This window comes from Anas acuta, chromosome 2, assembly GCF_963932015.1.
Source record: "Anas acuta chromosome 2, bAnaAcu1.1, whole genome shotgun sequence".
In the NCBI taxonomy this organism is placed as follows: domain Eukaryota; kingdom Metazoa; phylum Chordata; class Aves; order Anseriformes; family Anatidae; genus Anas; species Anas acuta.
The window spans coordinates 83,331,642-83,358,376 of NC_088980.1; the positions used below are offsets into that span (position 1 = coordinate 83,331,642).

Genomic DNA, 26,735 nt, shown 5'->3' on the forward strand with positions numbered 1-26,735 from the left:
TTCAGACTCACCTGTACCAAACTACAAAACAAACAAAATGACCACAAATTTCTTTCTAGACTTTGTAGAATTTACCAATCTATTTTGGTTTTGTCACAAATCTATCAGGTGTGTTGTTATATTGATAAAGTTTGGGGCCAGCTTTCTCTTAAATTTTTTCTCAGCCATCCCCATATAGCATTTTGTTGTTGTTGTTTGTTTGTTTGTTTTATAGTGATTTTTTCTTCCTGGGTTTCATTTAGGACATGCTCTCTGTCCTTAAAACGACCCTCATTTTTCTCCTTCTCCATCAGTTCTACATTATGCCATGTGCTCTCTAGTTGAAGGTTCAGACAGTGGGCAAATTCATCTTTCTCCTCACCAAAATTAAACCACACTGAGATGAAGACATAGTAAGCTCAGCTTATCTCGTACTGATACTAGGTAATCCGGCACCTGTTTTTCCCTCCTTGGGCATACTGCCCAGTCATGTTCAGGTTATATTCATTTTCCACTTGCATTTCAGGACCATCATCTGTACAAAATAGCAGCTGTTCTATGTTGCTTCTCAACAGTGCGCCCCATGGGAAGGTTCATCAACGTTGTCTCTCTCCCAGCAGTGCCACAGCTGAGGGAAGTAGTGCTGAGGGCCTTGGGGATGTATGACAGTTGATATTGCCTGTTGTATGCTTTCAGTGCACAGTTTTGTGCTTCAGGTATTTCTGTCAGCTTGTCCTTATCCTGACAGTGATTTCCAATGTGATTCTGGGCCAATGGTGATTGAGAGAAATATTGTACTATTATTTCAACAGCCCTACTCATGCAATTTCTGTGGCCACTTGGGCTATATTTTTGTGGTTAAATAAAAGATGTTTTAAGAAACTAACAGTATTTTGGTCACTCGCCCTTGAAAAAAAGGAGGACAATTCCACCTAATGGTTTTTGTTGACTTACTGACCTATGCAGGAGCTATATATCCTTATATATCTCTTCCTTTACAGTATGTGGAGAAGCCATGTATCTGTTCAGGTCTCTAGATTCTAGTGAGGGGATAAATTAAAGTGCTGCAGTAATTAAGACATCACTTTTGTGGATATCATTGCAAAATCATTATTCAAATAAGTGAAGTTAGTGGTAAAAGTTCAGTTGCCTTCACAAAGTTTTGAATCAAGTCTTGAGACAGGGCATGCAAAGGAGGGATATTTTTTAATAATTATTCCGGGCTATAAGGTGTCAGTACTGAATTATTCTCAATTCCCACTCATCTGTTGGTGATACAGTTAGTTATAAAGGTAGTGTATCAATTAAATTGTTGCTCAGCTTGTGTTGGAACCTGCTTAGTCTTGCTAGGTGTCTAAAAGTTTTGTATCCCATGTAATATACATGAAATAGACTCCCTTACAGTTGGCAGACAAAGAGAAACTCTCAGAAAGTGATTGAACTAATATGATAAAATGGATCTCACCCTGTATTACTGCCCCGCCACTGTGAGAAATTAAAAAAAAAAGGGGAATGTGTAAATTGCCGCTGAGCCATCTCATGAGCAGTGTATATGTATTTGAGTGTCTGAAGTAGACAGTGTTTGGTAGAAAGTTTTATTGCTAAATTGGAGAAAGTTTGGTTGAAATATGTATCAGGAGTTCACAACTCTAATGAATTGTTAGACTCATAGAATAATTCAGGTTAGAAGGAACTTCAGGAGGTCATCCAGCCCAGCCTTGTACTCAGAGCAGGGTCAGGTATGTTATTTCAAAGTGTGATATTGATTCACATTTGGAAAGATTTGCTTTCAGCTGCTGGCTGAAAAACATGTCAAAAACAAGCATTTGCATTCTAACAGCAGAATGTGACTTGTGGAGCATAAATAGCTATGTGAGTTCCTACTATCCTAGAACATGGCCACTTTTCAATACCATAACTTTGTTTCTGTATCAGTAATAAATCCAAGTGGAGATGGTATTTACTTTTTTAGTTACAAGAACAAAAGCTATAAAAATTCTAAGCCCTAGTAATGTATATTGATAGAGAATACAGTGATGGACTGGAAGGTGATTATATAAAATATGCAGTTTTCATCTCACGTAGAGTGTATACACACAGCTTTCTTTCCTTTTTAAATGTGAACACTTTTGAATTTGTCACATATACATCTGCAAGAATCTGAGTCACTGATTTTTTATTGAATTTTTAATTGACTTATAAAGCAGCTTAGTCACTGAAATGTTAAATTGACGTAAATTCACAATGCATAAGATGCCAGAAGATGTTAATCACAAACCGTAGACATTTTTTCAGAAGTTGAAGAAAGAATATATACCGCTATTTGTTCAATGCGTGTTCTTCTTTATTGCACTTCATTTTCTATGTTTAGTAGTTGAGCTGTGCAAAACATATATTACAATAAACAGATACCTGAATTAAAAGATGTTGTCGTCAAGAAGTTGATTTAGGAAATGGAAAAGATGGTCATTCATTAATAGCTCATGTTCCTTACTTTGTATCAATGAAGAGAAGAATATTATTAAACACATAATTTAGCTTTGAAGTTTTATAACACCTCTATGGCAAAGTTTAGACTCCCTGTTTTCTAACATTGTATACATAAGTTAGCTGAGAACTTAAACTGACAGAAGTTTAAATGTTAAATATTTTTCCATTACAGTGTAAAAGCTTTCTGTCAAGGAGATTTTGACATTTCATGTGCCTTCAGCCACTTGTGCATTGCCTTTTGCTCTGTTTTATCTCAAATATATTTCTGGCAAGCAGACCAGAAGGTTATAGAGGATAGGAAGGGTTTCCTTCCTCAGTCATTTCTTATTAAACAGCATTCTCAAGTGAAGAGATTTAGGGAGAAAAACAGGGTTGGTAAAACTGAATTCTCATTTTTAAGATCAAAGTCACAATCAGGCATTTTTAAGACTACATTAAGTCTCCCTTACATCTGAACATCCCTATAGCATAAGTACAGCAGTAGGATTTGGATCAATTTCCCTCTACCATGAACCATAGAAAAATGTGTTTAAGCTAGTTAGGTAGGTTTCTGCTATAGACTGCAGAGAGAAAACAGCACATCTAGGTGTTCGCCCCAGTCACCTTTGTCACCATGAGTCTTGGATCTTAGGGTGAAGCGAATCCTGGATGAGAACCTAGAGCAGTAGCCAGGGACTTGATGACTAGCGTTTGGGAGACTGAAGATGAGCAGGTAGAATCTTAAGAAATTCTTTTGATAATGCAGAATAAGTTGTCTTGCTCGCCTTTAATTAGCTTAGGTTTTACAAGGACAATTAGTGAAAAAGCACTGCAATTTTTCGTTACCACTCAAAGCAACAGAAAGAACTGAATACAGGCTCAGGTCTAGCATATCAGAGAATACCACTTTCAGAGATGGGGTTTTTATTGTAATCGCATAGTCAAAGAAACACACAGCATTTCTTTTCCATAAAATAAGATCAAGATGCTTCACAATACTAACCATGTAACACAGCCCCAGGTCAGCCTTTCTTTCCTCATAGTAGAATACACTGCAGAAATGCCTAGAAAATATATTGGCATATATATTTGGCATTTATATTTTAAATGCCAAAGTCTCAAGAGAGTCATCTGCAATATTGCAACAGGAAAACCTAGATTCAGTTTGACTGCCAAAAGAAAAACAACAAAAACAAACATAAAAACTAACTAAATAAATAAGCAGACAACTGATGTACCTTCTCACCTCTCTGATGTGCATTTCACACATAAGAAAGTGCCCCAACCTGTATGTTACATTTTGAGATGATAAACAATTTCAGTTTGGTTCTGGTTTTCTGCACACAGTATAAAGCAATTAAATTGAACTGTATACACTTCTCACTCAGAAAATTGACGTTTCAAACAATTCAATATTAATTTTCATGTCTGTTTCTCAATGTGTTCGTGCTGAGAAGTGCTACTTATCTTTCGGAAATTCAGAGTTCTGATCTAAAAAGTGCATGTAATTCAGTTGCATATTGCATTAAACATGCAACAGTAGAAATGCAAATGTCTTAAACTGCCAAAGTAACTTTAAAAGTACCTTTAAATCCACAAGGAATTACTCCATATCTGCAAAGCAGTTTTAAAAATTGAAGTTTTGTGGCAGATGTACATTAACAGGCAAGTGTATCAAAACAGATGGTTCCAGCCTGTTGTGTATCATCTTCAATTCATGGAACAGTAAGTTAATTTTATTCTACATAAGATGCAAAATACCTTTCTCTCCTGGAATTGTTATCAATTTAAGCCATTTTCAAATGATAAAAATTACATACATGTCATTTTTTACTAAAAGCACATTTCCTTGAAGAAACTAGAACTCTTATCCTTCCCGTGACACATCAATGAAAGAGTTAAATATGGCAAATTATCATTTGATAGAGTAAATTTAAAATTCTTCTTGCATGTGAAGACTTTAGGAATGGGTCTAGGGCACTGTAGTTTCAAAGAATGTTGAACAGGGAGCTGAGAAAGGAAAAAAGCTAGCACGGGTGTAAAATACCTGTGGGTATGCAACAAAGATGTTCGTTATCATCTGTTAGCTAAACATTTGGACCATAAAATGTCTGATTTTCCAAGGGCAATATGACAAAGATAAAAGAATCAGGGAGTAGTTTTTCAAGGAATGCCAGATTAGGAAGTAGTGCTGATATCTGCATTCTTATAACTGGTGTTTTATCCAAACCTCAATGTAGTTAAAATGAATTTAGTTTTTCTTTTCCATTCCTGACCATTAACGTTCCTAGTTGTTACTAGTAGCCCCAGTCTACAAAGAACGTGACTGCATTTCTCTGATGGGTTATATGTATTCCTTCCCAAAATATGGGAGCTCCTAGTGCTCGTTTACTCTGTGACAGTTGTAAAGAGTCATCTTAGTCTCATACTTGTTGGTTTCTGCATGGCATCTTCAGATGACACTGTTTTGCTTACAGAATAATTGTTTTTCATGAAGTACTTTGATGTAGGATTTGGGTGCTTGTAAAAACTGAGGCATAGACCAGTTGTTTACATCATTTATTCTGTGGTTTGTTTGTTTTTTGTGTGTTTTTTTGTTTGTTTGTTTGGTTGGTTGGTTGTTTTTTTTTTTACTGTTAAAAGCTTTTGTTTCGGGTATTATTATTAAAACTTCAAATATCCTTCTGATTACAGAAAGCAGAACAATAGCCTATAGCAGCAGCCTTTGCAAATGAATTCTTGCATATCTTACCTACCTTTATAGTGTACCTTTTTAGGTGTGTGTAGTATTTCTGAACATGCTGTTCTGGATGGCTGGAAGTAGTGCCAGTGTGTTAGCTTTCTGCTCCTTTTGGGGTTCTTCTGATGAATACTAGCTGAATAGGTCTCAGATTAATCAGCTGGAGACCCTACTTCACAAGCTATTAAAAAATAATAATAATAATCCAAGTCTGTTGTTTCATGCATATAACTGCTGGGATGGAATAGTAACAGTTTTGTAATACACAGTGACAAAATACTAAAAGGGTAACAAATCCTAATCATCTGATATAAGTGAGGAAATAATCAATTTGCTGAGGGGCCTTATTATCATAATTCCATAAGGTAAGACTGTGATTCTGGTACTTAATATCTCGATGGGCTCAATTAAACAAAATAAAGAAATTTAGTTTTCCTCCCAAGGAAAGCCTAGAGAACCCTCAGAATCATCTTCAAAGCCCCATTGATCTCTCCATGGCATCTCTATGAAATTATTTGAAATCTGGTATTACTGATATCATCTTCAGTATTACGTTTTTCATTTTCCTTTTGCTTCCTCTTGTGGCTGCATTATGCAAGAGATTGTGCAAACATGAAAAAGATACAATGACTACCCCCTAGAGTTAGCAATTTTTATATATATAATGTATAATACTTTATAATGATAGATTAGACTTCAGCAATTGATCTAAGTAAGCATTACTATTTAAATCCATGCTTTTGGTGTAGAAATATTGTATGCATAATGCAATTTGAAGGATTGCATTATGACAAAAGAATACAGCACTTTGTTAAAGCTTATAATTGAAGTCTTTTTTTTTTTTTTAAGAAACCAAATAATTGAATATTTTAGATGTGATCCCTCCAGTACTCCAGATTGAAAACTTTGAACAAGCGTAACACAGAACCACTTCCAAAGAGACTGCTTTGAGAATTTTCAGGAGAACATGGAGACCTGCCCTATAGAAAGAAAATGAAATAAAATCTGCCTTGTCACTGGTAGGGCTGTTTTGTAAACCCTGATGAATGTGCAGGGAAGGCATCAACAATGAAGGTCAAAATTTACATTTCTTTATAGGCAGCCTTACCTACTAACAGGCTGGGATAAATATACCGAGAAATTTGTGTGGTTATTAGCTGAAATGATTTGAGTAAGCAAATTCTGCTTGCAGTTATATTTCATGAAATTAAGGAAAATGTTTTAAAATACACTCGTTATATTGGTTGAAAGAGTCATAAAACTCCAAGATGAACCTCTTCTTTACACTATCCCATTAAGCAGTTGCAGTAAGATCTCTCCTTAACCTTCAAGTGCCAGCAAATGCTGTTCTTGCATGCCATGTGTTCCAGCCCCCTGACTATCTTTGTGGTGCTCCACGAGACTTGCTCCGCTGTTGCAGTGTTTACCACGTACAGGGGAGACCAAAACTGGGTGCGATACTTTTCATGCAAGCTAGAGGAAGAATCATCTGAGTCTAGATGAAGAATCATTTTTGTGGCTAGACTCCACCACATCCAGCCTAGGATGTGGTCAGCCTTTGCTGCCAGGGCATATTTTTGACTCGTATTCAACTCGTCCACTAGCACCCCTAGGTTTTGGGTTTCTTTTGAAAACCTGCACTCCAACCAGTTGTCCCACAACCTGTACTGATGCGTGTGGTAATTTCCTCCCACGTGCAGGACTTGCCTGTTGACTTTGAGGTTGTTCAGCTGAGTAGCAGCCCTGTCCTCCAGTATTTTGTCTGTTCCAGTATATTGACTATTCCTCACAACAATTTTTTGTCCACAGGCTTTCTGAGAATGCTTTCTATTCTATCATTCAGGTTGTTAATGAGGATGTTAAACAGTATTGCCCCCACTATCAACACCTGTGGGACACCACTAGTAACCACCTGCCAGTTGGATTTTGCACTGCTGATCACCACCTTTTGAGGCCAGCAGTCAAGCCAGTTTTCCACCCACCATACCATCCACTTATCTGATCAAAGTGTCACCAGTTTGGCTGTAAGGATACTATAGTGAGTAAGAAGTGGGTAAGCTGATGTGTTGATTACTTCAAGCCATGCAGAGTAAACTCTGTAATTCCAAAATTAGAAGTGGATAAACACAATTTCAATGTGTTTAACCTCAGTGACATCACTGCATATATTTAAATTACTTCACTGTCACCAAATTTCAAACCACAATTTCAGTGGCACGAAGTATGAGGACCATGGTCTGATCATATTATTCCTACTGTGGAATTAAGGCAGTAATAGGATAATTGTCATTAAATCCACTTAAACGCAGGAGTTTGCTTCCTTTACGAGAGAGGGAATTATAGTTCAAAATGTTGTGGTTTTAGTGAGGCACTAACTTGCTAATTTAAAAAAGGAAATACTGTGGAATGTTTAACTTTGTCTTTTGGTTATTTTAAAATCAGTAGAAATAAATGTAGTTGTGTTAATGTTCAGTAGTAGTAATCTCTTCAGTAGTAATTAGTCTTAGTAATCACATGTAGTCTAATAGATTCTGACCTGATCTGATAAATAGCTCAATTGTGTAACAATAACATGAATTTAAAATTGTTGCAGATAAATTGGAAAAAATGGTGGTTGTAGGCAATGTGGTCACAAACACTAATACATACAAAGGCATTTTCATTCTCTTCTCTCCTTTATTGTAATTTTCTTCAACTTCAGCAGTGTATATCATCTGCAAAATTACCCCCATATTAAATGGCATAGAGTATCTTTAAATTAATTGTTATATAAATGAATACATACACACAAAATTATGTTTGTAAGAATGTATGTAGTTCTACCTGCACCAAAGAGGAAGGGACAGTGTGTTGTGGGGTACACATGCATATGGAAAGGTATTCCATTTATCTTTAAAAAACGCATATTATGTCATGTGATTGCAACAACCAGAATAAAATCTTGTAGCTGTCAGCTTAATATTCTTCTTGTGGAAGCTAAAAGGAATTTTTCATTCGTGACAAACAGGATTCAACTATTCAACTCATAGTAACAAAGGAGCATTATTGAGGAGTGAGTAGGTCTGGAAGGGTGCTAATTATCATAACATTGTAAAGCAATGCTTAGGCCTACTGTAAATTCTGAGTTAAGTATGAGAGCAGGGGAAGTAAAAGTACAACTTGGTTTTACTGTGTAGAGTTTTTAGGTGCATGATGGTGCATTAAGAACTGAATTTCAATTTTCAGTCATGACATAGGCTCTAAGCAGACTATTGTAAAGGGACTAATAGTCAGTTTTGGAAAATGGAGTTGGATGCCAGTTAAGTCATTTTTGTTCCTTTGAAAATGTTACACTTTCCTCACTAAGCAAAGCTAATAGGAAAATAAAATCATATTAAACTATTACATAAAAAGAATTCCTTTTTTAATAGTGGAATTTCTGTTCTCACTCTAAAGTTATAGGTTCTTAGATGATTGAGTTAGCATGTTTAGAAAATTTATTTCCCAAATCTGAGACACCATAACTCACCCTGAGGCAGTCCATGGCAGAAGGTATTCCTGCTCCTAGCGTCCCTCCAGCCTCTCATTAACACATCGTGTCTACACTCAAACTACTTGTGTTAGTCAGCGCTGCCTGACTTATTGGTCAAAATGAGCTGAGTGAGCAAAAAATGACTTTTCTTTTGCAGACAAACTCTTCTTAAACAGAACAAAGTCAAACAACTCACAAGAGTAGCTGACAGGAGGGTTGGAAAACTCTGCCTGGCCCAGTTGTGCTTGTAAGGCTCAAAATGGGGTCATTATCTGATATACTTTTCACCTGCACACTGGATGTCCCCCCACACCCTGAAGGTTGCTTTAATCTGTTAGAATGCAACCACTATGAGCCCTACCATGGTGTTGCTGCACCAGTGTAAACTGTTATGTGGATTAAAAAAAAAAATGTTTTGGTAATTCCATTCTGTTTTAACTTAAAAATTACAATAACAAAACAGATAAGCTGCATGCTGCAGCCAGACAAAACCAGACTGCTTTGGAATACGATGATATCAGATAGGTTGACATGGCTGCATGTGTAATTTCCCTATGTAGGTATTAAATCTTCAGGAGTTAAAGGTGTTATCCCCTCTTGTACAATACTGTACTGCCAATGTCTAAATCAAGCCCCAAAGAAAAGGGCATGTCTCCTTCTCTCCTGTGAGCCACTAACAATCTGAAATAGGGAGTTCATCATGAGCAAAGCCTCTGAGATGAGGGTTCTGAGGATGGATTTTTGTGCATTATCCACTGTAGTTAAATCCATTCTTCTGCCTTGAGATTGAATATGTATGTACCTTACACGGAAGAGCTCAGCCTCTTCGTAGGAATACAGAAATTCATCTCATTCGCTTGTAGCCCTATTTAAGCATCTTTCATTCTCAGGGACTTCTCTGATAAGCTACCCTCAGCTTACAGAAACTTCAAAGCCGAAGCAAAGTTATTAAAAAGAGAAAGAAAAAAGAACTGCACCTTTAGTTAAAGCTTCAAACAAGGCAAAAAATGATTAAGTGTCAGAGTTTAGCTTATTTGTAACCCTTCCCACATTCTTACAGAAATCAAATGTCTCTTTCTTCACCCTTATTTATTATAAAATGTACTTTAAAGTATAAGACATCAGTAGCTATTAGCCTGGCAGTATTAATAAGACTGCAATTAGGAGCCCTATGGCTAGAGATTTGTTTTATATTTGCCACTGAAGTAAACAAACTAAGAGAATTAAATGGTTTAGAAAGCAAATGTTGCAAAATCAATCATGTCTGGTAGTTGGAAGTGTTAATTTGTTCTCTAGGTTTGTTCAGTTATTCCTGAGCAAAAGAACTGTTACGTTTTAGATGGCTTCTTGATAGCTCAGGTCGCTGGCCTGAGTTGTATTTGTTTCCTTAACTGTGAATGAATAAGCACAAATCTGTCATTGTCAGGGATGGTAACGTGCAGAAAGTGTCTAGAGATCATCAGCTAAAAGGCATTCTAAGACAGCAAGTCATAACTACAAACGGATGGGAGTACTTGCAAACATGGTGGTGCTAATCTGTAAACTAGGACACCATGAACAACACAGAATATTCTTTAGTACCAGTCTTGGCGTATAGCCTAGATTAAATTGCAGTGAGCCCAGGAGAAAGCATCCAAGGTGAGCTACTCACACACTAATCTTGCTGCAAAGGGCAGTGCCCTGTGTATTGTGCCCCTTGGAGTGTACGTAACTCTTGCAGGGTAGGCAGGCAAGTCAGAACAGGCCCTTCTGTATCTGTCAGGGACCTGGAAGCCAGGTTTGTCCAGTCACTTGAAGGCTGTGATCAAAGAGAAAGGATATTGTCTGGATTAGGAAGAGTACTGGAAGGAGATAAGATGTCCGTGCTTTCTACTTCTCCTGATCCTGAAGGAAAGGAAGCAGACAACATGAGGGGGTAAGGAAAGAAGGATGGTGATAAAATGAACTTGGGGAATTGTGGGGTTTGAAAATGTAGCAAAAACTGAGATTCAAAGACCTGGATCATGTGCCTTAGGTTGTTGAACCTGCCATGTCTCTTATCTCACTTGCTTCTCTTCCTGGACCTCTTGAGTGGTTTATTCCTTTTGCAAACAAGGTAGTGGACCCATTCACTTGGCTTCCAGATAACTGCTCAGTTTTCTTCCTGAACTCTCCATGTCTGCCGTCACCAGCTACAATGTCTTCACATCAGTCCCCACATTTTGCTTTTTTTTTTTTTTTCTAGTCTGGCCCGAATTCTTCCTCTTTTTCCTTTGACACTGCGATCACATGGCATTTCATGTCTTTTCCACTGCATCTCTCTTCTCTGCTTATCTTGTACCTAAGGATGTCTACTTAAACTGGGTTGCTTTCAAGACTCCAGCTACTGGACCTAAGAGGTCCAATACTTCATCTAAGTATTTTTAAAGGCCAGAAAAGGGAAGCTTGCAAGTGTAAGTTCAGAAACCACAGAAAGTACAAACTGAACCATTTATTTAAAATCTTCTGATTTGGACACGGTGCACGATTCTCTTTCTTCAAGTTCTTTAAGTAGACCATTTGAAGACCCAATTCAGAACATAGAATGGGGTCGTATATTTGGGGACTCGGCTTCATTCTGTCTTCTCTTGATGATCTGCGGCCTCCGGTGGAAACCTCTGCCATATGTCTATTCATTCATGAAGACAGTAAGAGTGATGCAACTTACATTACCGTGTTTACAGATTGATGAGGTAGAGTAGCTGAATGTATTATTTAATCTAAGATACCAGCAGTTAATTTGGTCTGTATTCCTAGACATTCTTCTTGCTTTCATTTGGACTTACTCATGTGGGTCTGTATCTTCCCAGAAGTTCAGCATTCACACTGGTTGTGGTACTCCTCCACAGGGCTCTGCACAAAGGAAAATGTTACCTATATGTTCTGCCAGCCGTAGCTGTTCATAGATTCCTGCATAGCTGTCTTTCACAGCAACTGATGTTACAATGCCTGCCTGTCTATCCTGTGATCCTTTCAGAGTTCCTGATCCTTTCCACAGAATTATTTCTCAATAGGTTATGCTTTGTTCTGTGTTTCTGCAGATAATCATCTCCTGTGTTTAATATTCTCCATTTGCCTTTAAAGAATTCTGTCTTCCTAAATCAAAATAACTGAATTCTAAACCAGTCCTCAAACGTTTTTCCAGCCCCTCTCCTCTCTTTCACCATCTATACTGCTGACTGTGATACTGGATAGATATAGGCCCAGGATAGAAGATGGTCTGCAGAGTTTTTCATACATTTTTGACAGAATCCATTTGCTACATGCTCCTATTTTAATGACAAATAACTGATAACTCTTCTGAGTAGAAGGATCCAAACATTTTTCATCTCATTTGCAGCAATTGCTGTTAGCTTTCTCATGAGAATGTGATGTGACACTACTCTTGTAGGCGTTACTAGTGTCAACAGAAGTGAAATCCACAGGCTGTCCTCCATGAAGCTTTCTGCTATAGAATATGTCTCTTACCTACGAAATGCACAAACATACTGTATTTTTCTGCTGCTTTTACATTTCAATAGGTGCAAAGCACCAGCAGTTTAAAAAATAAATAAAAAATTATAAGGAACATCATGTTACTGCTGTTGTGATTCTGAATAGTCTGTTCTTTGTTTCTGAGTTCCTTTTTTTTTTTTTTTTTCTTCATTCCTGCAGGCTGTACACCTGCAAGAATAACTTCATGAGAGTAAACTGCAGCTGCTCTAGCACTGTGTTCCTTCCAGGGACGTTATGCCCACTTTTCTCCCAGATTACGAAATATTTGATAGTTAGCATCAAATTTCAACTGCTGTGACAGGAGAAAATAAGCATAGGGTTTTTTGGACTGGCTAAAACACTGAATAATTTAAAATCTTAATGTACTAGTGGTTTCTGCTGAAGAAGGATTTAGGTCTAATGGACACTTGTGGTTCCACAGTAGTATGTGTGTTTACCAATACATAGAAACCATTCTTACTTTCCACCACAGTTCTATAAATAAATACATACTTTCTGGTTTGTATTAGCTAAGCTTTCCACTCACACTCACTTTATTCATTCATTTCCCAGAATATGTTTACATCAGAAAGGATTTAGTCCACTGTGTCTTTATGTATGCAAAATTCTCCTTAAATGTTGTACTGGAAGAAGAGATTAAACATACATGTGCACACATGAAGAGAGGTATTCATCATATCTAAATATTTATTTCAGTAGGAATATTAGCCTTTTCAGAAGGAGAGCAGCAAAAGGACATCCGGTCCTTTTGCTATGTCCTATGTCAGTTATATCAGATAAAATACGTGTTTTACTGTAACAGTCTCCACCTATTAATATGCAGCTTTGTGTTTTATGTTTTTGCATTACATTGGTTTGAACAAGGGAGCCAGACTACACAATCTCCAGGTGTCCTTTCCAACCTCAATTATTCTGATTCTAGATATAATCATGAAACATACTTGATATTAATATAAACATTTTTTCAGGTGTTTGGGGATCTAAAACCAAATACTTCCATGAATTACAAGGAGAGCATTATTTGACTCAATCTCTGAAAGGAAAGATAATTCCAGGACAAAGAGAACTTGAACATAAGTGACAGATTTATCTACTTTAATTTGTTTTCAGAAGAGGATTTCATAGCTTAGAAGTGGAACAGGTTCCAAGATAGTCTCAGGGATGTTTACTTTTAATATTTGAAATAAATATGTACTGAGGACGTATTTCAAACATTTTCAAAGATAAGAATATGCATGTCAATAAATCCGAAAGCTAAGAAATATCCAATGTAATTGGTAAGTGTGTGCTTTATATTAATGATTTTAAAAGATAATCTGTTCGGCGTAGTTTTTCTGCTATAAATTTGATGCAACACTACAGAAAATATTTTTGTATTGCTGATTATATCTGATAAGGAGCTCATATTTAAAGGAATGCATGGCTGCATAATATTGCTGTTACTGCATTTCACTCAAAAGTTGATAGTATTTTTGCCATGTATATGGTCATATGTTATACCAATAAAAACATTCTTTCCTTTCCTCATTTTTATTTTATTTTATTTTTACAAAATTGTAATTTATCTGAGTGGAATTTTTAGAAGCCATTTTTTAATTGCTTTTATGATATTTAGGAGCCATTGAGTTTAGTGATGCCGTTTAAATATTTAGCATAATTGTCAAATGGAAGACCAGTGCATTGCATCAGATCTATCACTAGCCTTCAGCTGCTTTACACTGGATTTAGTTCATAAGCAGGAATTTTTGTTGAGTCAAGCTAAGTCAAGTCAGCTAAGTCAGCTAAGTCAAGTAATCTCAGAACCAGTTTGTACCACAGAAATAACATGGCTAACAGGAGCAAGAACTTCAATTTTCTTACACAGTGAAAACTAATGTTTGAGACAGTGATAAATGAAGCCTCACCTCACTGCTCCTGCTCAGCTTTAGGAGAGCAAGATCATGACAAAAAAAGTATGACGTATTTTTGGCAATTATAAACATTTCTTGTGGCAATTAATTTTCTTCTTCTACCACATTTTTTCATTATTATATTTTTGTTATGAGTTTAGACTTAAGATTTGTGGTATTGCAGTCAGGGAACAGAATTGGGGTACAAGGTAGGAGTAGGGCTGAGTTGTAAATTAGGCTTGGGGTTAGTGGTGAGGGTTAGGTTACTAACAAATGTGGGACTAACAAATGTGGTCTGACAGTCACTATTGTGACTACACTGCCATCACCTTAACTGCCAAGAAAAATCTGAATAAATCTATGACTCAGCCATGAGCCCCAACATGAAAAAAGGCCAACAGCCTCCTGGGCTGCATTAGAAGCGTTGCCAGCAGGTGGAAGGAGGTGATCCTTCCCCTCTACTCAACAGTGGTGAGGCCACACCTGGAGTGCAGGGTCCAGGCCTGCGTCCCCCAGAACACGAGAGACATGGACATACTGGAGCGTCCAACAAGGAGCTGTGGAGATAAAGGGGCTGGAGCATCTCTCCTGTGAGGAAGAGCTGAGACATGGGACTGTTCAACTTGGAAAAGAAGAGATTCGGGGGGGGGTCTTATCAATGTATATAGAACACCTGATGGGAGGGTGTAAAATGGGCAAAGCCAAACACTTTTTTGTGATGCCCACTGACAGGACAAGCGGTCATAGGTACAATTTCAAATACAGCAAATTCCATCAGAATATAAAAAAAAGCCAACCTGACCTTGCTCTGAGCAGAGGAATTGGACTAGATAGCCTCCAGGGACCCTGCCAACCTTTAAGTGTTCTGTGATTCCGGGGTTTGTATGGAAATGATTTGCATTGAGTTTTGTTTCATTTTTCTACCAGAAGCATCAGTGTCCACAGCCAAGTATGACTAAGCTAGGCACCTCATTCATGCACCTCTGTTTTATAGACTTAGCCCTTTGGGGAACAGCAATGGAGTTGGACTAGTCTTTCTGACATAAGGAACTTAGTCATTTAATTAATCAGCAAATGACACTGGTAATTTATAGCTGTCCTTGCATGTTATTCAAGATACAGGCTCTGAATTTCCTTTACTTCTCAAAATCTTGAGAAATCTTCAGCAATCCCAAGAAGGAGAAGAACCTCCTAGACCAAGTTTTCAGATTTTGCAGTATAAGGCAGTAATTCAGCTCAGTGTACCAGAAGAATGTATAGGGTTATCACTCAGAGTTCACTCACTCTTTGATGTAACGTGAGAAAAATAAATCACCTCATGACTTATTCCTCTTAGGAGAAAAGTTACAGAACCTGTTAGATTGTGTGCTACTCACAGTGCTCTTAGAGCAATATGTTTTATACATTATTTGGATTTCATAACTCAGGGTTATTCTAGCAAATAATCAGAGTGCTAATTTTAATTAGAAGAAAATGCATATGATTAGCATGAGTATATGCAAAGTCATATATTTGTGTGCAAAATTTCTGAAGGTGACACTGCTTGAGGGTTGCTCTCACAGAAGGAACATTATATTATGCAATTGTAATTCATCATTTGCAGTGGAGCAGTCTATCAAGAAGAAATAGTTTGCCTTTGGGAATGTTGCCCTCTGAATCTCCACTGGTTAGGAGGTCTGCATTGCATCTGAATTCTTGCCTGTTCTAACTGAAAGCATTTATTTTTCTCCTGAGTTCTTCTATTTGTTGTTATTGTTTAGTCTTTTCTAGCTCCTCAAACCTGAACTCCCATCCTTTCCCTGCAGTATGGATTGTAGTTTATATTCAGCCATCTGTCACTGGAGAGGCTGCTGAGTACATGTAAATCTTTCACTCTGACTCCCCTGATGTCTTTCAGAGCACTCTGATTGTTTTGGATAGGGCACATGGAGTTAGGGAGCCAGATGGTCTCTGGCAAATTCTTCTTTTCCCCAAATCTGGAGAGAGGACACAACTACTTTTGGAAGACTTGCCTAATTGCCCTCTTCTTTTTGGAAGAAGCAGAAATCAGCCAAGGCTGCAAGGAGGATAACTTGGAGGATATAAGTGGTTGTGGGCTTTGCCTTAAGCAGATCTCCATCCAACTTGATCTCCAAGAATGCACAGATGGAAGGTAAGGTATGGCCTTGCCCTGTAGGCAGCTGCATCTCTTCCTTCCATGTGTTACTCAAATGAAAGTGAGCAGCTGTGACTCAGGTTAAAAAGAGCAGTAACTTAGTGACATCGAGCAGACTCAACGGGATGTCTGGAGCTGAGGTTTCTTCAGGGGTCACAAGAGAAAATACTTGATCACCAGCTCACCTGAAGGTGCCATCTGAAGCTGTTACCTTGAAAGGAACAGCAGTAGCTCAACCCACAGACAAGTAAGATTGTCACCCCTCTGGCTCCTGCCTCCTGAGGAAGCACAAGCACAACTGTGCTCTGGTAGAGCTATACTCCAGTGGAGGAGTCTGGCCTGGGATTCATTTGTCACAAGTTCTTTAAACACAGCTATTAATGACCTGCACAACTAGGAAGAGCTGAGGATGCTTTTTTTCCCTTTTTTTTCTTTTTTTTTTTTTCCTTTTTTTCCCATGTGAAATGTAGAAATTGGTCCTGTCGTAGTCCAAACAAAATATAATATAATATGCACTAGATAAAGAAGGCTATCGGGTTCATTTTCGCCCTTACCATGAGAACACAGAGTTTAATTCTGCAGCATTCTTTCTTGCGTATCTGCTGTATTGAGTCTTTAACATGTAGTCATTTTAAGTGAATTAACATATAAAACTACAATATAATTTACTCTTTTCAAATTGCTGAGTTCTAAAGAACACAAAGCAGCTTGTCAAGAACAGGATTACACTGAGTCAGAACATTATTATTATCTGCAAATTGAGTTGACCTCTACAAAATACCTAGCAAAAGTGAATACCTGTCCACTTTCTTCATGACCCCATTTCTAATAAATGTATCTGTAACTTTATTACTATGGCAGACCTTTCTATGGTCTGCTTTAGTTACATTAAGTAGCAGTTCAACACACAAACAATGTGGCTACATGAAGTCTTTGCTAACAATTTTAAAATTGCAAAACAAAAGCAAATACTTCAGTAGATTGTACTCTTTCATGGATATAAATTACGTTTGAAGCTTTTTAAAATATTTTTTAAACAGTTAGGACTTCTCCTCTTGACAGTCTTTTACGTGTTCTTTTTCTTTTCCTTTCTGCCCTTCTCCCAAACATTTACATCTGTGAAGGTAGCATTAACCAGGGTTTTCTCATTAAGTAAAAATTATTGCATTGTGCACACTAAAGTAATATGAAATATTGATATGTATTCTAGGTGTTGTTATTTTGCCTCCATACAGATTAATTATCTTAACTGCTCCAGGTAGAATTTTCTTTGTGATTATTTAAGTGTTTGAACATTGCAGTAATTAAGGAATATATGGACATTGTGATATGACCTGGAGTGGTTTTGTTATTTGTTTGAAGAATTATTTTCAAAAAACGCTATCATTTTACAAAGATATACATATTTATTGAGCTAACATGTTTTCATCTACACATTGTATTTAATTTTTAATGCCAGAATATATCACGAGGTTTCATTTTGTTTTTATTTGTGTTACTGTTTTCACATAACTCTCTAAACAGTGGAAGAATTTCTGTACATATCACCATGATATATATAGTATCTGCATATAAAGGCACGCAAAAGTAATGTAAATGTAATGTAATGTAAAAAGTCTTTCAGACCATACAGTTTGGACAGATTTGTTCATGAGTTCCAGGTAATACTCTAGAACAAGTGAAGAAAAAGAAAAATAGTAGCAAATGAATAGCTGTTCCTGCATGAAATGTTAAAGCAGAGTAAAATCTAGGTGAAATTCACCCTGGTTACATTGGTCTCCTGTCAGAATCTTTGTCTGTTTTGGGCACAAAGTAAAAACGAAAGTAGAAAAGCTGCTGCTTTATGAATCCAGTTTAATAACTTCTGACATTGGTAGACAGGCTCATTAATTTCAATGGGTGGTGGATCAGGGCATAGATCTTGAAACCTAAACTTATTTTTCCAAAAATAGATTACATTCTTACTTCTTCATTATGGCCTAATTTAAAGTCCCCTGAAACAGACTATTAACAAAGTATTATCCTATCTCAGAAAATAATACAGATAAAACTGAAATTCCACTCAACACTCACATGGCACTTTTCCTCTTCAAAGGACTAGAAATACTGATTAATCATAACATTAATTAAACAACTACTTTTTTTTTTTCTTTTTTTTTTTTTTTCAAATTCAGCCTTTCAAAAGCTGTATTCTCAGCAGGGAGCAGGGAAGAGGATAGCAAGGGGCTAAAACCAGCTCAAGTAATCAGAAAACTTAGCCTGCAGCAATTAACTGAAGAATCACTCCTCTGCAGAATCTTTTTTAACTTGGGCTACTGGAAAGATGAAAAGAAAGATGACAGTGCAATTTAAACAAGAGAAATAAATCTGTTAGTGTGTAAAGGAGCAAATTAATTATCTATATTTGCCCTACCTGGGTCAAAAGGTTGGCAAACAACTCCTTGCCTTGCCTTTTTGAGTTTGCAGGCCTGACAAGAAATGCGAACAAAATGAATTAAGACAAATTACTTGAGTGATTGTCCACATGGACTCCATTCATTCAGGATATAAAAGTCCAGCATGCCCAAGCAATGAAATTCCTTGCATCCAAGATCAATGAATTCCATGTCTGTCATTTCTGTTCCTATTCAACTGGTAAAGCTAAGACCGTAAGGAAGATGGCCAAAGCTACATGCAAATCTTTTATTTTTCTTTTTTTTTCTGTCCAGGAGAGGGGGAACAAGAAAAGCAGCAATATCTATGAGTTTGTGACAGTTTGCCATAAAAAATGTTGTTTCCTTTGCTGCTTAAGTTAACAAATAGAAGCTTCTTGGTGGAGATTTTTTCTCCTTCTGTAGTTGTTTGATGTATCAGGTCAACATGTAATTAAGCAGGTCAAGCTAGACTTGAACTGACTCATTTTTATAGTCTCGGTGTGGGTGAGACAGTCAACAAATTACCCTACACATCTTCCCAAATTCATCTTCCAAAACCAGGCTGCAAGTCAGAGAACACACCTTGAGCTGGAATGCCCATGTATGATGGTTTGTTTGCTGGTAAGGTCACCTCTCCAGCACGAGGGTGAGGAGAGACAGGCTGCTTAGCTGTCTTTCACAACACCAAAGAGTAGCAGGTAAAGCAAGGTATTGGGCATGAAAAAAAAAAATCAGGATATAGCTCAGCATTGACCTGGAGGTGGTTTAAACCAATATGAGGAGAGAATGGAAAAGCCTGGCAGACAGGGTAGATGCAGAGATATACACTTACATATCAACTATGCAAGAGACAGCAAAGGAACAGGAAAGCTTAGTGGTTAAGAACCAAAGGGCTGAGGAGTACAGTTCAAGTAAGAAAAATATCAGTCATGTAATAGAGGGGAGAAGGGGCAGCCCTGAAAAGGTGAGTTGAAAGCAAGAAAAATGGTCAGCCAGAGGGAGGCAAGAAATACATGAAATAGAAAAGTTAGGTTTCTGGTAACAGGGAAGCTGAAGGAGAAAGGTGGCTGGGTTAAAATGCTGCAACATGAAAGAAAATCTATCAAGGATCATGGATCTAAGAAAGCAATTTGTTGAAAAGCTGTGATTGCATTGCACCCCGTTGTGATTTCTCATGGCATGTTCAGGGTGAAATTACCACAATGCTTCTCTTTTTTCTTTGTCCAGTGCTACTGGCTTCTATACATACTGCTCTTCCATCCTTCTTATGGCTGTGCTCTTTGTCATTCCTAGTTCTCTTCATGCCATACCTTTCTCTTGGAAAAGGTAGAACCAGCATCGCTAATCTTTTTAAAAAAAAGATAAAAGCTTCTATATTGGTTACTCTGTTAGATATTTGATTCTTTTACAAGCAAATCTCAATTGCCATTGCCAACACAGATATTGGTGGTTCATGTGCTTTCATCACTCTATGACAGTTTGAGGGTTTCTTGCCTGAAACTATCAAAGATTAATGTTCCTGCTCCCTGTAGGGCTTTATATGCTATACTACCTATGGCTGAATTTATTCTTGATGAAAAGACACTAAAAAAAGAAAACCAATGAATGGTACAATGCGTCAGGAAGGGTATTGTTCCTCTTTGTTGTGGGCCATCCTGAATATGTCTTATATCTTGAAATCTTGCCGCCTGTCATCAGAAGTGGTGGAAAAGTGAAAAGTGTGTATCATGCTTCTGAGGGGAAGAGAGAATCTGAGACCTCCACCTGATCTTTTGTTCCGTCTCAGCAGTCGTGAGCAAAGTGCACCTGGGTTCTTGGTGGCACAGAAGGGTGTATGTGTGTGTAATTTTATTTTATTCTTTCTGTGTTCCCCAAAAATAATTTATCTCCACAGAGTTTTGAAATAACTTCAGATAAACATGCAAGGAGGTGAAATTCAGCATTGTTCTCTAGCTCAAAGCACCTTTTATCCCAACTTAATTGGCAGGCCAAGCTTAATATGAAGCAGCTAAAGCAGTGGCTCTGGCCCATGCATGTCTGGGGTGCTCACTCAAACCATTCTAAGTGCCTGATCCTGTAGCACTTATATCATCACTACGTCCTTTAAAAATGATGGAACAAAAATTTTATTGTTTTTTTGTTTGTTTGTTTGTTTTGTTTTCTTGATAGGGATAATTGCAGTACTATAATCAATTAGCTTTAAGAAGTTAAATGCCTTAATATGCATTTGCTCTGGAGTGCCAGAGATTACAAATACTTGTGTGCATTCCTAACATAAGATGGTAGGACATGAGTACCTAAAAAGCATTTCTGACCAAGCATTAGGAGTGAGATTCGAGAGAGCCTAAAGATAAGCATTAAACATTAAAGACAGTAGAGTATCCTACCTTGTCTCTAGCTGCTCTTCCAGAAGGCTGTTAATCTTCCATAGGTCTACTCATTCTGTGCAGACATCTCAGGTGTCCAGGGGCACCTGAAATCACATTAGCTCTCTGTACTTGGACTCATGAATTTCCCCCAGCTTGCCTGAAGATGGTTTTAGCTTTCCTTTTATGACTTAATCCAAAAACGATCCAAATACCTCAGTTCTCTGACACTTGCTAGAAGTGATGGGACCTGTGCTTTTTGGGTTCATGCTTTTCAGTCTCACTGCTCAGGACTTTTTCCACTTCCCTCATCCAATAACACTTCATGCACAGCGGTAATAGGAAGAAGAATTACCCTTCATCTTCAGGATTTGCTTCCTCTTCTGTCCCACAAATTACTACATATGTTTGGCCCTAAGGCCCCCTCTGCCAGCATTTCTTATCTCTTAACTTAGCTTGCCTTTAGAGTCTTGATATTTTTCCCCTAAATGTTTCCCTGGCAGGAGAAAATCTGCCTATGAAAACCAATAAACCTCTGTCCTCTTAAATCATGTGTGATTTCACTGCTGCTCTGGTGCCTACAAAATCCCTTTTACTGGCAGTCTGAGCCCAGAGTTTGCTACACATCGTACTGACCATCATCATTTCTGTGTGGGCTCTTCCTGCCTGCTTGGTTTGCGACACCTCCCTCTTGCACCTCACTATATTCGAGATCTCCACTGTTCAGGACAGGGACAAGATTCATCTGGAACTCTAGGCACTTTCATGGCTACACTAATTCTGTTAATGACAGTATCTGACAAGAGAAAGCATGGTATGCAGATGAACTATTTATCAAACACAGTAGTGGTATTTTTGCCACTGCTATCATGTGATGGATACACTCTAATTTATTAGAATGTCAGTCGAATACACAGATTCATGATCAGAATTTGTTCCATAATAATTAAATAGAAGGTTTGGGCACATTTATTAAATATTGATTGAAAGTAACAATAAAACCTCTCCCAATAATCTTTCCAAAAAGGCTGTGAAATACTGAGCCTGAATAATCTTAAAAATGGATGCGGATGATGAAAATGCACAAAAGCATGAATATCTGGAAATTTAAATAGTGCACACATTAGAACTAGGAGAACAAAATTTTCTATATTGCAGCATTCCAATACTGTAGTTCTGGGATAGGGTATGTGTAGCATTGCAGTGCTACAATTAACTGCAATTAAAGGTTGGACTAGATGATCTTAGAGGTGTTTTCCAACCTGAATGATTCTATGATTCGATAAAATATGGTGCCATTTTGCTGGGTTTTATTATCTAGCTACAGGGTGTGAATTCATGGGAAACTTTGAGGGGGGAAAAATCATGATGTATTACTTATATTAGAGCAGGCTCTACCTCTACGACAAGGTTCTTAGTTTGAATTAATATGTTTGAGGTTTCTTGTGTTTTCAATATATTAATTTTCCTAGTCTCATTCTCTCAAACCAGGAACCATGCCACAACTATATAAGGAATACGCCAATGTGTCAAAGTCATTTTTCAGAGATGAGTGAAATGGAAATGAAGTCAGTGGGGTTACATCAGCAGTGAATTTGTCTCAAGGTGCAGCAGGGAAATAGTTCCAGAAGTGGAACCTTTTCTACAATAATTTTGCTCTTGTTAAATCTACCAGAAGAATAGTTACTTCTACTGATTTTCTCTGTAGGCAAAATCCTTCTTAGGACAGCTATCAGTCTGATCCTATGAAGAGAAAATTTCCTGAATTAAGAAATAGATGCATGTACTAAGGTGCTAATGAGACCTTATATGCAAAGGAAATACATTAAATCTGTATTGCTGGCCTGTTTAGTAAGCAAACATTACCATTTTACATCGCAGTATATGCTCCAGAAAGAATCCTGCTCTCCATATAAAACAGTGACTGGAGTTTTATCTTAGAAAAATAACTTTAAAGTTTGTAGTGTCAGATAAATGCTCTCCCAAACTCCTATGAAGCAATCCCTTTCCTGTGGCAGTGCCCTCAAATTATGTCTGTTTAATATTTTCTTTCTTTCTTTTACAAGTGAAATGGAACAAATAAGCGTGATTTCTTTTTCCCTTGTCAAGCTAGTGGTTAAGTTTAATCATGTTATGCAAATCCTCTTTAAAAAGTACTGAATCTATTTTGGGTCTTATCATGTGTAATGTTGCTCAAATAAAAAAAAAAAAATCAATTTATTTGTAGAGCAAAGCCGTTCTATATGAATCCTGACAAAAATTAACAATGCCAATTGTTTTTAATACCATTCTCACACACATCTTCCTCTCTTCCCCAGGACCGTCATGAGTTTCCACTCCTTCAGCTCAGGAAAGTTTCTTGAGCCACAGGTTGAATTCCCCAGTCCTCCTACTGGTAGAGCTAGACAAAACTTTGCTGACATTATAAGGCTAGTGTCCATCACACATTTAAGTTGGGTTTCAAAAAATGTTCTTAGGGTTGAAAAAGAATTCCAAATTCAAGCACTGCAAATGTAACATGCAGTAATGCCAAAGTCAAGGCTTACAGTTGTTGTCAGCTGTGTTGGGCTGATATAGCTGTAGCTTTGCTTTCATTGGCTTTGCTCAACATTTGCACCACTCTAAACTAGCATAGGATTTCTTTTATAGGTAATGCTAAAAAACGTGAGTTTGCTATGAGCCTCTTTTAAAGCAGCAGGAACATAACTGAAATAAGAAAAGGTAACAGATAAATGGAGAAAAAAAAAAAGATGTGAATGTTGCACAGTAATTTATTAATTAACTAGATCTATAGTTTTACAAAACACACTTGAAATGTAACAAGTTACTGTGTAATATTTTCTACAGTGTAAAGTCCTTAACTTTCACTTTACACGATGTAACTGTATTAGAGCAAAGGTGCTGCTTTTTCAATGTAAGTTCAGAGGCTTTGAATTAAATTTAATTAATTACATGTTTTGTATGGCTAAGGCATATTTTTTTTGTCCCATACATTTTCAAACAGTTAACAGTTACACTTGTTAATAGATTTTAAGACCATGTGAACAGTGCCTTTATAGATTGACCTTAAAGCCACTTCCCTGACCTTCTGTCTGTTTTACCACCATTTTCTGGTGAGTGTATGGAAGGACAGTTTGAGCAGTGATTCCTGTTCTTGAAGTCAGTTGCTTTACCTGGACATGCGAGCAGCTCTGTTGGAGGTGGAAACACTAGAGGTGCTCAGAATAAGGGATGCTGTAGTGCCCACTGTCACACATTAACTACAGAAAGCCTGGTCTGCTGGTTTGATGTAGCTAATACTGATTTGGTCTTCTCAGGGCAAAGTTAATTGTGTGCATGGCAGAAATATTAGAGCTGTTGAGCAGTAACACGTCCAGAATGCTTATACCATGTTTGATTGATTATTTTAGATTTCCTACTGATTTTTTCCCGACACCTTCAAAGCCTTAATTTATTGTAAGGAGAAACTTGTGTGTCTAGGCATGTGTACAGGTATGAATGTTGCTGTCTGGGATACAAGGCCAGTTCCATGGAGAAATCTTCTTGCGGCAACCATCCAGCTTTTCTTATACCCAGTGCTAAAGGACACAGTTGTTGGCTGCTAATGGGATTACCATGGAGTTCTGCCAGGGGACTCAGGCTGCAATACTCCTGCACTTTACAGGAGAAAGGAAGATGGGTCTCTTCTGGGAAGGTATAACTGTGTAAAGCAGGGAGTCTCACTGATGTACTGGCCGGGGGTAGACACTGCATTTAAAAGAGTAACAGCTACAGTAAATCATAGTTTTGGTTTGTTGTTGAGTTGTGGGGTTTTTGAATGTTTATTTGGTTTTGTTTGTTTATTTTTATATGCAAGCTTGATTTAATATATGTTGCAGACTGAAGTAATCACCAAGAGCAATAAACAACTATTAATGTATTCATGCTACATACAACAAACAGATGCAGATGTAAATAGCATTACAGGCTGTTCTTGAACAGTATTTCTTATATTTGTAGGGCAAAAAAAGAATTGCAGTTTGCTCAAACAAACTATTCCTGAAAGAGAAATTGGTGTTAACACCTGTATTGCATCTGATACTAACATAGTATTCCTGAAAAGCTAATAGTGCAAATGACTGATTAAGTACTAAATGCAAAGAAATAAAAATATCTGAGAACAAGATTTGTATCTGAATTGCAGCACACCCACTGGTAAGATTCAAATCCCACTGCACACATTTTGTTGGTGATGTTATGATTTAATAATGCTTTTGCATGATATAAAGTGAGTAGTTTCTAAGATTTCACATTACCACAGAAATCAACTTGATAGCCTCTAAGTTTAACATTACAGTACAAGGATTTTGGTTTTCATCTCTACTATGAATATCATTTGAAATGACTAGCTATATTTCTTCTACAGCAGGCAAAATTGTGAGAAAATAAAAATATTATAGTATTTGACAGGTAAAAGATGTGATTTACCTCTTACCTCTGTTTTCAAATATGGACACACAATGGAATTCATGACTTCAGAATTAAGATTTTTAATAAGTACTCATATATACTAATTTATCAGAACTTTTTAAAGTTATCCAAAAATCTGATTAAATTATCATATTATATACAATAAACATACCTGATTATGTCGTTCATAAAACATGATGTAGATTAGATTACTAATTACATTTATTTTTCCCAATTTTCCTGTCTTTTCCATCCTGAATGATGTACTCTTATGATGATTGCTATATGCAAATTCCTAGCACAGCTGCACTGAAGGTGACTCAGAGATGTTTCACTGACCTCAGATGCAACTTCATCAGGCTCTCACCCTCTCTGTTCTTGTCTTCAACATGATGAAAGACTGAGTTGCCATTTTCCCACAACAGTAACATCCTGGTACTGCATGAGGCACCTCATAAAGCTGTGCTGTAACGATCTGCTGCCAGCGCCAACCCTGCCCTACCTTCATTTATCCATTTAAATAAATCCTCAGAAGCTTCTCATCTGTCATTTTCACAAGCACTATATGACTTTCAGGTGCAATTTTAAGAAAATAATCTTTGTTCATTTAAACATGAAGAAGTTGGAGTAATCAGCAGTATTTCTTTTCTGTGTCTTCAGTTTAGCATGACCATCTTAAAAATGCATTGCTCCTTTCATTGTGGAAGATTTTAAGTTCTGGAAGCTGTTGTCACAAAACATAGCTCCTTACTAAATATCAGACAGGAATATACGTCAGGAAGGCACCCTTTGTGATCAGTACCATGCATGCAACTAAGGACATGTGGAAAACCAGTGTCATCTCTGCACTGTGGTTGGTGCAGTGTGGCATTGTATAACTGGTAAAGTCATAGAAACACCAATAAACATAGCTAAATTGCTGCACATAGTATAGAATTAACCTTATACAGTGAAACTGGCCCTTCAGAGAAGACTTCTTCTCAAACAACAATTTCATTGGCTTTGCATTCACTGTAGCATTTTTAAGAACTGATGCACATTTTATGTATAATTAGTTGTGTGATGAGTGCTGTGGTGGGAGATGAGGACTTGACAAGCTCTGTAAGTTACGGTGTTCAGGTTGTCTTTATACATATACTTAGCCTTTATTATCGTTGTTTCATTCTCATAAGGACATGATGTAGCTCATATCTGAAGTCTCCAACTCATGCAATATGGAAATATTAACAGAGGCCATAAGGTGTGAAATG

General features: G+C 37.3%; 1 protein-coding gene across 9 annotated transcripts in view; it reads left to right on the plus strand.

Moving 5' to 3' along the window:
- The window catches only part of CTNND2 (catenin delta 2), a 645,736-nt gene that overhangs the window by 578,040 nt on the left and 40,961 nt on the right, over positions 1-26,735 (plus strand). The gene's annotated exons all lie outside the window — the stretch shown is intronic.